The 13713-nt window shown below is 40.9% G+C and overlaps 1 protein-coding gene across 5 annotated transcripts in view; it reads left to right on the forward strand.

The window, feature by feature from the left end:
• The first annotated feature begins 11835 nt into the window (after positions 1 to 11835).
• Positions 11836 to 13713, forward strand: part of st3gal3b (ST3 beta-galactoside alpha-2,3-sialyltransferase 3b) — an 80267-nt gene continuing 78389 nt past the window's right edge. For 2 of the 5 annotated variants that reach the window (XM_047369119.1, XM_047369120.1), the window contains exon 1: positions 11844 to 12283. The gene's annotated coding sequence lies outside the window, so the exon portion shown is untranslated. Of the gene's footprint in view, positions 12284 to 13713 lie in introns of all 5 variants that reach the window. The other 3 variants (XM_047369118.1, XM_047369121.1, XR_007038772.1) reach the window with 2 other exon arrangements.

The following is a 13713-nucleotide window of genomic DNA, read 5'->3' on the forward strand; positions in this document are numbered from 1 at the left end:
CTGAGGAAGATTGTGGAGAAGGGCCGATTCCAGACCTTGGGGGACCTGCGGAAGCAGTGGACTGAGTCTGGAGTAGAAACATCCAGAGCCACCGTGCACAGGCGTGTGCAGGAAATGGGCTACAGGTGCCGCATTCCCCAGGTCAAGCCACTTTTGAACCAGAAACAGCGGCAGAAGCGCCTGACCTGGGCTACAGAGAAGCAGCACTGGACTGTTGCTCAGTGGCCCAAAGTACTTTTTTCAGATGAAAGCAAATTCTGCATGTCATTCGGAAATCAAGGTGCCAGAGTCTGGAGGAAGACTGGGGAGAAGGAAATGCCAAAATGCCAGAAGTCCAGTGTCAAGTACCCACAGTCAGTGATGGTCTGGGGTGCCGTGTCAGCTGCTGGTGTTGGTCCACTGTGTTTTATCAAGGGCAGGGTCAATGCAGCTAGCTATCAGGAGATTTTGGAGCACTTCATGCTTCCATCTGCTGAAAAGCTTTATGGAAATGAAGATTTCATTTTTCAGCACGACCTGGCACCTGCTCACAGTGCCAAAACCACTGGTAAATGGTTTACTGACCATGGTATCACTGTGCTCAATTGGCCTGCCAACTCTCCTGACCTGAACCCCATAGAGAATCTGTGGGATATTGTGAAGAGAACGTTGAGAAACTCAAGACCCAACACTCTGGATGAGCTAAAGGCCGCTATCGAAGCATCCTGGGCCTCCATAAGACCTCAGCAGTGCCACAGGCTGATTGCCTCCATGCCACGCCGCATTGAAGCAGTCATTTCTGCCAAAGGATTCCCGACCAAGTATTGAGTGCATAACTGTACATGATTATTTGAAGGTTGACGTTTTTTGTATTAAAAACACTTTTCTTTTATTGGTCGGATGAAATATGCTAATTTTGTGAGATAGGAATTTTGGGTTTTCATGAGCTGTATGCCACAATCATCCGTATTAAGACAATAAAAGACCTGAAATATTTCAGTTAGTGTGCAATGAATCTAAAATATATGAATGTTAAATTTTCATCATTACTTTATGGAAAATAATGAACTTTATCATAATATGCTAATATTTTGAGAAGGACCTGTATGGATGGAAGCAAGAGGAGCAACTCTACCCGCTAAGAGATCTGCTGCACAGGAAGAGGGATAGAAAAGACAGGCATAAACAACAACCATTAGGGTTACAGCTTCCTTATTACCTTTGGCATACAGTATTGCAGTTTTTATTACATACCTATTTGGAAAAGGTTGAAAAGCCTACTGAAGCCTTAATAAGGCATTGCAAATGTTTGGATAACCATAAAAATATTCCTTCATTTAGTTTGATACCATCGGCAATAAAAGTGTAAAACATACGTTGCTCAACAACACATAACTGGGAATGGATGTAACATTAAGCAATTGGCAATATGTTAATGATAAATTGTATTTTTAAAGGAAAGACAAACTTTATTTAAAGGGTGGTTTTTAAACACAGATCGGAAAGATGTTTGACTTTGAGTTGACTTATTTTTGTTAATAAATTCTTGTTCTTTAAGAAATTGTGTGAATTAATTCCATGTGTGTGCTGAGTTTTGCTGTTCAGTAATGCCAGAGCTTGGCTCATCCCTTTCACTATTGTCATAATATAATACCCTTAGTGGGCTGGTTTTCACCAGACAACACTTAACAGACCGAATTATTATTTAATAAAATATTATAATATTAAATAATATATTCCTAATAATAATCACAACATTACCATTCAGTACAGCAAGCATTACTGCACTCTGCACTGGCTGCGATATCCCAGACCTGTGGATAATTTCACACATTTATGTTGTTCTTAAATGCTGCGAATTCAGTTGAAGAGTTAATTAATTGTTGATTATGTTAAACACATGCTGTTGGCTAATTGGCACTGGTAAGAGCCAGTTATCAAGAACCACAGAGTGGTTAACACCTGTAATTGAACAGGGATGGGTAGGTTCCAAAAGTTCGGTCTCTCCAACACTGGACCCATTTCAGCACATAGATCCAAGAGCGATGCTCTAGGGAGTCTAAATCAGCATATTAGCCAGCCATCAATATGGGCCAGGAAACCTTGGTGATCCCTGAAACGAGTTCCCTCCTAATATTCTTCCAGCAACGCCATGGCATCCATTGAGCAGCATTACACACAAGTTTCACCACAGAATTTAAATGTTTACAGCAGTCCGTGTTATTGCCTCACACATTGTCACAATTTATATGTTAATCTGTGGTACACATTATCTTGGTGATCATCAGGGAGAGGAATGTGATGGTGAAAAGACTTTGAACTTGTTTGATTTAGGATTTACCTTGGCTTATAGGCCTATTTTTTATTCATGTGAAAAATCCTTATATAACGTTTTGGCAGAGCTAGTCTACGCACCGGCATATGTGAGCAGCATAGTGACGGCGTCAAAAGTACAGCAGACAGTGAACGCTCTATAGAGAAAGCAGGTTGCGTGATGCCAGCTTTTGGGCAGAAGGAGGAGGGTGGCTGCATTACTAGATGATTAAATACTCTACTATTTTGCTGGCAAAAGAAAATAAAGAAAATCAACAATTTATTCATTCAAGATACATATTCATTCCACACACACACACACACACCTTACCACCCACAAGCAAATTACAATCTTGAGAACCAATGTATGCAAAATAAAATCTCTGAATGCACAATACAACAAACCTTCAAGCAGATGGTAGGAAATGTATGGGAGGAGCCAGTATTTACAATAAGAACCATTGATCCTTTTAACATTGGTCTCTGCCATGCTAGATACTGAGAGTGACCCTTTCTTGTCTTCTTAGTACTTGGAGTTGATCAGTTTTACCTGCTTTTGAGAACTGACCACCTATTCTCAGTGGAATCCACATCTGGGGGGTTTCCTGACCACAGGTCCAAAATTTCAAAGTACCATTTTTGATACTTTCATTCTCTTCCATTTTGTTACAGTGCTTCATCAAGCTGGGAACCCCACTCATCATCACCTAACTGTGTGTGGATGGTTGAAAGGGCACTGGGAGCAACGACTCCACTTATTCACAGCAGTGTTCTTAGCTCAAATTGTGATGAGAATACTCCACAAATAGATTGCCACAAGATCTAAAACCTGTTGGCACCAGTACCACTGAGGACCCATGGTACCACACATGATTTTCTAGAGGTCCTCAACAAATAAGGAAAACACATAAGAGAAAAGACGTTTGTGCCAGTCTATTCTTTCATAACATGGCATGCTCAAGCTTAACATCACAAACACATGGTTGAATAGTTGGGATTTTCAGCAAGAGTACAGATTTCTTGGTTCCATCCATTGCAGTTGATTTAATGGATGTAAGTAAAGGACTGCAGGGTTCTCCATATAGCATGAACCCCGAGCATTAACAGCGATCCTTTCATTGAACTGTCTGTTAACAAGTAGGCAGAAGAAGACTAGCAACTTCTTGGGAGATAAACAACAAAGTTAGCAATCATTCTAATGCAAATATTCAAGTTGACATAACTTGGGTTGTTTTAGTTTAGCTCACCTTTGCTTAGTTTAAAGTTGAGGCTTGGTTGTTTACCTGATGAGGAAAGTTAACAGATGTCAGGCGAGGAATGAAAAGATTCCAGGACTAGGATTTTGAACTGGTTTGATGGGTCACTTGTGTGCAGAGGACCACACCTTTAAACTCGCAGAGACATGCACACAGAAAACAATAGAAGAAGAAAAGCTGGAACAAAACGGTGAGGTGTGATAGAGCAAACACTAGGCCAAACACTTGCTAATAAACCCCAACTGTTCAGGAAAGTAAATGACACACCTCACTGTGCAATATAGCTATCCCAGTGCACCTGGCTTTTCATCTGTCTTAATAGTGCACACACTCATTGGACAGTGAAGTCGTTTAATCAGAGCTGGCAAATAAAACAAACCTTTAATTTATGGCGCTCAGATCAAAACAACAAATTTTTATCTATGTCCTTTCAGAGGTAAGCCTTTTTTCCCACTATAAACATTTAGCAGCAGTCGTCTTGACTGGCCAGAACTTGGTACTGATTAGACAGGGCAAATACTCATCAGAGCAAATAGTGAGTATGGGTCCTCACTTTGAAAGTATAGCCTGATCAGACCATGGCGTATGAATTGTATAGCCCACCATACCCATCAACTAAAACAGCCAAATGCTACTGTTTTTTTTTTACACTGGGCCAATTTGGTCAAATAAGTCTATTTTTGCATGTTTGCATCTCAGATGTTGCCTGTGTGTCACTCTTCTTCTTCCTCTTATCTCTGGAACTCAGCTGGAGAACAGTGGGTGAGCGGATTCTATTTCCTGCTTGATTCAATATTAATAGATTAGTGTTCTACTCCAAGACACTCTTTGCAGGACCAAACGGAACACTGCTGCGTCACACCCATTCTAGCCTCATATCTGAGTCCAAAGGCTTTGTGAATGTCAGGAAATGAATAAGATGTAAGATATATAAGGAAATATTGAAAATAACACAAGCAGGTGTAAGGGGGCCCAATTATGGATCAACACACCAGTCTCCTGTTAGCTGTGGTGTGATGTGCTCAAATGCCAACTGGAATGGAAGTTATCAAATAGTCAGCATTTTCACTGCCTAACAGTGATTTCACTGCAATGAGCAGAGGTTCTTCAAAATGTGGCCTCTACAATATAATATTGAATACTGTGTAAAGCTCACTGTACAAATACGAATCAGTCTCCCACATGCTGCTGATATCATTTTTGAGAAAATGTTTTGCAATTTCATAATTCTGTTTTTATCATGTACAGTTGCTCATAAATTATTCAGCCAGGACAATAAAACAGTTAAATAAAGCTGATATAAAAATATATTTTCTGACAAAGGGTGTTTTTTTATTTTTATTTTTTCCTTGCATCAGGTGAGCTTGAAATAGAATACCTCAAATACCTGTACTGTTGAGAGTAACATTTAATTAGAAATATGGCTAAGGAGAATTGTCCAAAATGTTTAGAGAAGAGCTCAAGCAAAAAATATATATGTATTTTCAGTGGTGGCAGAAGTGGAAGCTATCAACAGATGGCACCAGTTTCTTGAGGAGGCAGGTGGTCCAAAATTGTCAAATAACTGCATAAGAACTGCACTAAGACTTAGAGGCCCCAACCACTAGGGCAGGGGTATTCAACTAAAACTTGAAAAGGTCCAGTTAGAGAAAATTTGTTTAAGAAAGGGTCTGGAAGATTATATAATTTAACTATTCAATATAATATATATTTAAGTATCCTTGTAGCTGTCTCATCATCTGTATATGATCAATACCTTACACTCAATTCACTTCAACTCATAGAATGTTTTCAGTATTTATTGTTATACAGGTCCTTCTCAAAAAATTAGCATATTGTGATAAAGTTCATTATTTTCCATAATGTCATGATGAAAATTTAACATTCATATATTTTAGATTAATTGCACACTAACTGAAATATTTCAGGTCTTTTATTGTCTTAATACGGATGATTTTGGCATACAGCTCATGAAAACCCAAAATTCCTATTTCACAAAATTAGCATATTATTAAAAGTGTCTCTAAACGAGCTATGAACCTAATCATCTGAATCAACTAGTTAACTCTAAACACCTGCAAAAGATTCCTGAGGCCTTTAAAACTCCCAGCCTGGTTCATCACTCAAAACCCCAATCATGGGTAAGACTGCCGACCTGACTGCTGTCCAGAAGGCCACTATTGACACCCTCAAGCAAGAGGGTAAGACACAGAAATAAATTTCTGAACGAATAGGCTGTTCCCAGAGTGCTGTATCAAGGCACCTCAGTGGGAAGTCTGTGGGAAGGAAAAAGTGTGGCAGAAAACGCTGCACAACGAGAAGAGGTGACCGGACCCTGAGGAAGATTGTGGAGAAGGGTCGATTCCAGACCTTGGGGGACCTGCGGAAGCAGTGGACTGAGTCTGGAGTAGAAACATCCAGAGCCACCGTGCACAGGCGTGTGCAGGAAATGGGCTACAGGTGCCGCATTCCCCAGGTCAAGCCACTTTTGAACCAGAAACAGCGGCAGAAGCGCCTGACCTGGGCTACAGAGAAGCAGCACTGGACTGTTGCTCAGTGGTCCAAAGTACTTTTTTCGGATGAAAGAAAATTCTGCATGTCATTCGGAAATCAAGGTGCCAAAGTCTGGAGGAAGACTGGGGAGAAGGAAATGCCAAAATGCCAGAAGTCCAGTGTCAAGTACCCACAGTCAGTGATGGTCTGGGGTGCCGTGTCAGCTGCTGGTGTTGGTCCACTGTGTTTTATCAAGGGCAGGGTCAATGCAGCTAGCTATCAGGAGATTTTGGAGCACTTCATGCTTCCATCTGCTGAAAAGCTTTATGGAGATGAAGATTTCGTTTTTCAGCACGACCTGGCACCTGCTCACAGTGCCAAAACCACTGGTAAATGGTTTACTGACCATGGTATCACTGTGCTCAATTGGCCTGCCAACTCTCCTGACCTGAACCCCATAGAGAATCTGTGGGATATTGTGAAGAGAACGTTGAGAGACTCAAGACCCAACACTCTGGATGAGCTAAAGGCCGCTATCGAAGCATCCTGGGCCTCCATAAGACCTCAGCAGTGCCACAGGTTGATTGCCTCCATGCCACGCCGCATTGAAGCAGTCGGTCGGGAATCCTTTTGCAGAAATGAAGTATTGAGTGCATAACTGTACATTATTATTTGAAGGTTGACATTTTTTGTATTAAAAACACTTTTCTTTTATTGGTCGGATGAAATATGCTAATTTTGTGAGATAGGAATTTTGGGTTTTCATGAGCTGTATGCCACAATCATCCGTATTAAGACAATAAAAGACCTGAAATATTTCAGTTAGTGTGCAATGAATCTAAAATATATGAATGTAAAATTTTCATCATTACATTATAGAAAATAATGAACTTTATCACAATATGCTAATATTTTGAGAAGGACCTGTATTGTGACATATCATGGAACTGAACATATGTATAACTGCCCATATGTGCAATTTTCTTTCATTAGCTAAATAAATTTGAGCTACATTTGCAAATAAGACAATATTAATGACATGATAACTTCATTTTAAGTGTTAAATTCAGAATATGAAAAAAACTAAAACAAAGAGCTGGCATTTTCTCTTTTTGTGTTACATCAACAATCTCAACAGATTTACAGATAAGAAATTTCAACAACTTTAGAAGCTTATTTTCTTCATCTTTTGTGTTGAGTTTCCCACTTTTTTGCTCAGTGAGAAAACTGAGCATGAGCTTCCCCTGCTACAACTTTACACCTAGGCTTGAATGGAGTCAAAGCCATCCTCATGCACATATGGAAGTATTCATTAGTGAGTCTTGAACGGCATTTAGTTTTGATAATGTTCATTGCAGGAAAAGCTGCTTCACAGTTGTGTGTGGAGCCAAACATCGTCAGGATGTATATGGCTACTTTCTTTAGACCTGAGAAGGATGTTTCAGGGACCATTTGAAGCCAGAAAGAGGGAGGGTCAGTTCTTTCAAACTGCTCTTTCAGGGCCACATCTGCTTGGAGATCAATCAACTGCATCTGGAGAGGCCCATGATCTACCCATTTAAGGATCTGTGCCACTTCCTCTGAGAACCTCTTGACATCTGCGATGAGAAATGGGTTCTGAATGAACAAGTTGAGCTGTGGTCCAAAGTTGAAGCTGTCAAAACGGTTTCTGAAGTTTATAATCAGCTTATCAATAAAATCAACAAAGAAAGACACTTCTTGCTCCCCCTAAACCTGTTCTTGTAGTGCTGGGAAGTGGGCACACTCTCCCTGCAGGTCTTCCTTGAACACCTCAAGCTTCCTCTGAAAGGAGCGGACGGCTGTCATCAGCTCAGAGACAGAATTGTCCTTGCCCTGTAGTCTCAAATTTAGTTCATTCAGATGGGAGGTAACATCAACCAAAAAGGCCACATTGTCCATGTATTTCTTATTTTCTAAAAAGTGAGAAAACTGTTTTGCCTTGTGACTTCTAAGCTCTGCCAAAAAAGATGCAACTTCCTTCCTAATGGACCAAAAGCGTGCTAATACCCTTCCTTTGCTGAGCCATGTCACATTGTTGTGAAGCAAAAGATCATCAGCATCGGCATTAACTTCTTTGAGGAATTCTCTTAGCATGCGATGCTGGTAGATTGAGGATGCCCTGAGAAAATTTATCATTTTCATCATTATATTCATCACCTCGGCATATTCAACTGACAGGGATGCACAGAGGACATACTGGTGAATGATGCAATGGCATGCTACTAGATCAGGATTGGCCTCTTTCAGTCTTGCAACAGCTCCTTTTTCTCTCCCTATCATAGCAGGAGCTCCATCTGTGGTTATGGAAACTATTTTTTTTGGTTCTATTCCTCTTTCTGTTAACATCTCCTTAATGGTCAGGTAGATGTCCTCTCCTCTTGTACTGGTCTGAAGGGGAGTGACACCTAGCAAGTCTTCACAGAATATTTTCTGGTCTATGTTGAAAAACCTGACATAAATTAACAGCTGAGCGTTGTCACAAATGTCAGTGGACTCATCCACAGCTAAGCCTACACATGGCGCTTTGCACATGGCTTCATCTAACTGAGATAGCAGATCCTGGGTCAATATTTCACCTCTTTTTGTTGCAGATGAGGCTGATAGAGGTATTTGCTTTATTTTATCACACAGTTCTTGTTTTTGTTTCAAGTAGTGTTTCAGCTACTGCGCTCATGCATTCTTTGACAACCCCTGCCTCAGTAAATGCTTTTTTGTGTTGACCCAAAATCCAAGCAACTCTGAGGGAACATTCATGAACTCGTTGTTGGGCAGTGAAAGTGTGGCTCAGGATACTGGTGGACTGCTCATACTGGGCTCTCAGATAACTTATTTTTTGTGCTCTTACTTCAGATTTGACTGGGTGTGTATGTTCAAAACATTTATGTTTTGTCTCATAATGACGTCTCACATCATTGGCACTTTTAACAAGTTCTACGGTTTCTGAACATATGAGACACACTGGTTTATTGCTTCCAGCGGGAAGGATGAATAAAAATGAGTCTGTCCATTCCGGCTTAAAAATCCTATTTTCACTGTCCACTTTTCTTTTTTTAGAAAGCGCCATCTGTTCCTTATCTTTCCGTTTCTCTGCCACACCCGTCTCGTTCAGCTCTCTGTAGCACTGTCCTGACTTCCTTTCTCTGGTGCACTCATTACTCTCCCTTTCTTTTTTCTCACCAGTCTCGTTCAACTCTCTCCAGTGCTGTTGTGTGTCTTTCTCCCTTTCTCTGGCGCAGTTGTTACTCTCCCTTTCTTCGTCTCACTAGTCTCTTTCTCTACTTTCTAAGACGTGGCTGTCTGTATCTCCTCAACTGTCGTGTGTCACTTTGCCTCCTTCTCGTCTAACTTCTCTGCACTTCCTGCAGTCACAATATTTACCGCCAGGAATGCACAGACTTGTTTGGCTGAGAGCTATCACGTGGTGTGGCTTAACTGTCATGCAATTGGTCTGTCTTTTTCCGTACACACTAAGACGCTATCGTGAAGTCTATAGAAGCGACGCAAGTTAAAATAAAAGCGCCCGTCAAGTTTTAAATATTATCCCTTTGATTTTCTGTAGGTATGGGTCCGGATGGGACAGCTTCTGGGTCCAACCCCGGACCGCGGTCCGCCAGTTAATGACCTCTGCACTAGGGTGTTAGTTTCCACAGCAAGGCTCTTAGACATACATCTCAACTGACCCACAAGCTCAAGAAAAGGTGGCTCCATTGTGTTCAAAACAAATTGAATAAGCTAAAGAGGTTTTCTGTTCTCTGTAGCTATTAATCGACACTGAATCAGTGGTATGTATGGAGGTGAAAGAATGAGGCATATGCCTATTTGTAAATAGTAAAATTATATTTCGGTTTCCCCCTCTCTGGCTATTGTGGTCCCCAGTATTATTTTAGCCGCTCTTGAGTTTTATTAACGTCTCCCTGTATTACCTTAGAGAATGTCATACCCATGGTGGCTGTGTGCAGTTTTGCGGGGTGTGACTGACAGGTGCTGCTTCACAAGTGTTCCTAATCTGAGCAGAATCAACTTTATAAAGAGCTGGAACCTGGACGGAGGTGACAGTTCGTTGTCTCTGCTAGTGAGATAAACTGACCGTGTGATGCATCTTTGCATTCCTCCTAAGCCTGCTCTGATCGCATTGTTTTTGTCCTGCCTTGCCTATGTGGTCCTGTGTGACAATACTCTAGGATTCCTAAGTTCCTGTTCTCCATATCATGCTCAGGTGAGCATTGGAAACCATACCCCGGCGATCCACTCCTGCCTTCAGCCCAGCCTCTCAAGAACCACCTCGTGGGAACACCTAACATTCGCTCACCTGCCTGTCCACCCTTCAACACCACACGCTCAAGCACAGCAGAGCAACTCCAGGATTGCACCGCAGGAAGAACTCTGCTCTGTTCCACATAATCTGCCAGTCACAGTCACCGTGGAAAAGACTTGTCTCCACCCAACAAGCCTCCATCACCCATCAACAGTAAGTCAGTCGCAGAGCCTCTTTGCACCCATCTCTATTTCCTCCCTGGAGCCTCGGTAAACTCCCCTCTTCTTCCTCAGTTCAAGTCTGGGCTCAAACCCTAACTGCTTGCATAATCAAACTGTGAAAACACAGTCCTGTCCTAGTGGTTGTGTCACTTCCAGAGTCAAGTTAACTCAACATTTCTTTCAGAGAGAGCCTTCTCATTTCTCCTGGTTCTATGGCCAATCAGTGAACAGTGACTGGTCCACCCGTTCCCCAGACCTGAATCCGATTGAGCACATCTGGGACATCATGTCTCGCTCCATTCACCAACGTCACGTTGCACCACAGACTGTCCAGGAGTTGGTGCAGGTCTGGGAGGAGATCCCTCAGGAGACCATCCACCGTCTCATCAGGAGCATGTCCAGGTGTTGTAGGGAGGTCATACAGACACACGGAAGCCACACACAATACTGAGTCTCATTTTGACTTGTTTTAAGGACATTACATCAAAGTTGGATCACCCTGTAGTGTGTTTTTCCACTTTAATTTTGTGTGTGACTCCAAATCCAGGCCTCCATTGGTTAATAAATGTGATTTCCATTGATGATTTTTGTGTGATTTTGTTGTCAGCACATTCAACTTTATACAGAACAAAGTATTCAATGAGAATATTTCATTCATTCAGATCTAGGATGTGTTATTTGAGTGTTCCCTTTATTTTTTTGAGCAGTGTATTTACCTGAAAGTCAAACAAAACAGGCTTTCATTTACAAGTACACCTCAAACAATTAGAACATCATGAAAAAGTTCAGTATTTCAGAAAGTGAAACTCATATAGATTCATCACAAGTAGAGTGAAATATTTCAAGTTTTATGGATATGCCTGCCGGATAACAAAAACCCAAAATTCAATACAGGTTAGAGCATATTCATAGAAGGTTGAGTGGAAGGAAAAGGTGTGGTGGGAATAGGTGCACCTGTAACAGGGATAACAACAGCTACAGAAGATTGTCAAGCAAATTCCATTCAATGAAGCCATAATCATCAAAATTATAATAAATAAAGGCTGAAAATATTTTTTATGAATCTGTATGAGTTTTATTGTGTGAAATAAGTTACAAAACATATTTAACTTTTTCACAGTAGTCTGCCTTTTTTTTGTCACAGTAGTTTTAGATTGGATTTAAGCCCCACCAGGCAATGACAACACAAACATTGCTGGCCAAGCACATACTATTGTAGTGTGGGAGGTGCAGATCTACACGCTCCTAACATTATAGAATCCGTTTTACTGTTGCTGAGCCAGGACTATTACAGCTTGAGTGGGCTGAGCTGTGGGCTGGATATAAATGCTCTCAAACGGAGCGAGCAACAGTGCAACGTTCACATGTGACGAACGCTAATACCCTCAGTGAAGAAACGGATCACCTGGTGCGTTTGTCTAAACCCCACTTAAACAGGAGGGGGCATCTTGAGGAAGTCACAGAAACAGACGTCTTCATGTGACTCCAGACGCTGTTCTTGAACACTAGTAAACTGCTGGTGCTGGAAATTTCTGAAGGCTCCTCTCCGCTTTTCTTCTATAGCTGGTGAGACTGGCTGTAACGACGCAGTCAAGCTGGCCCTGTCCCGCTTAATGGGTTAAGAACCTCCACAGATTTCATGAACATGTTTCGGAGTGGTAGGAAGGCATGGTTGCTTCAACCTGTACGTACTCTCCATTGAGGAATCTTCTGTTTCTCACCCTGGGACCCAAATAAAACGCAAGGTAACATTCACAGTCTTATCTCTAATTTACTATGAACCGTGATGTTGAAGACGAGACGTCGTAACGTTCAGCCCGCAGCTGCAGTTCAGGTTTAAAGAAAGCAAGTCGCTGGCTAGCTGTTGTTCGAAGCATGTATGATATTCTGGATCAACTGTGGAGTTTTTCAGCGCAATTCTGAAACATTTTTATTGTGAGCTAAAGCATGTCTTCGACAACGTTGTGTTACGCAGAAGGCCTGTCCGGTGGCTCATCTTACACTGTGCCAACGTAGCGCTGTTAGCATCTCGGTTAGCTAACGGAGAAACGGCCACTTTTTCACGCTTCGTATGTTTCTTTCAATTAAGAAAAAATATGTCAGAGACATAATAACGCTGAGACACACCGAGACATCGCACTGAACACGTGTGTCTTTGTAATGACACAACAATAACGGCGCTGTTTTATTAGACTGTAAAGTTTGTTCCGTTATATTTGCTTTTGCGAACGGCCGACTCAGGTGATATTTGTCAGGCAAATAAATATCTGAGGTTACTGCAGTTTGAGGCTTCTTTTTGACATAAACTGGAACATTTTAGAGGACTTAACCAATGTGAGGTGTTTGCCACTGTGGTGAACCCAGATAAATATTCGTGGTTGTGTGATTTTCTTTTTTTTTTTTTTTTGATAAAGCACTTTCATAAATAATGTTCTTTACAGGGAAAAAAGTACTTTTAAACAATTAAAAGCAACATAAAGTAATTAAAATTTAGACACTACAATTGAAAGAAAAAGTAGTAAACTGCAAATGTATTACTAACCCAAGAGGTGATAAAATTCACTTTGTATTTATGTTTTTTGTTTCTGTTGGTTCCAGAGCTGATGAGCATAGCACCTACATTTTCCATTTCCTTGTTGAATTCTGGTTCTGAGAACAAGGAATGCAAAGGTCTCTGACCTAAAGATGGTTCAGACCTGACAAGCAACTTTGGGGCAGATCCAGGCTTACACTGAGCAGGGATCGGCTGCTATGATGTAACCTTCAGTACAAATACCACGATCTCTCTCGGTATCATTGTATTTACAGAAGATTGACAACACAAATGTCTGACATCATCTGATGGTATTTAGTTAAAACTGAAAAGCAACAATGATTCCTACAGATGCCGCTATAATACAAAACATTGGTTGCTGCAGTTGTCTTTGGCTTTTTGTTATTTTGATGGAATTAAGAAAAAGTAAAAAAAATAAATGTAGTCTTGTGCAGAATATTATCACATTTACAACACAAGTATACAGAAAATATTACGTGTGCATTAATTATCAAATAAAACACTAGTTAAATCCTGCATATAGGCTATCAAATATGATTTCTTTTTAATGTAAACTTATCATGGACTGCATAATTAAATATGTGCTCACATATCAAACTAGGTATTTCTTGCAATACAGAC

This window comes from Girardinichthys multiradiatus, chromosome 6 (genome assembly GCF_021462225.1).
Source record: "Girardinichthys multiradiatus isolate DD_20200921_A chromosome 6, DD_fGirMul_XY1, whole genome shotgun sequence".
In the NCBI taxonomy this organism is placed as follows: Eukaryota; Metazoa; Chordata; class Actinopteri; order Cyprinodontiformes; family Goodeidae; genus Girardinichthys; species Girardinichthys multiradiatus.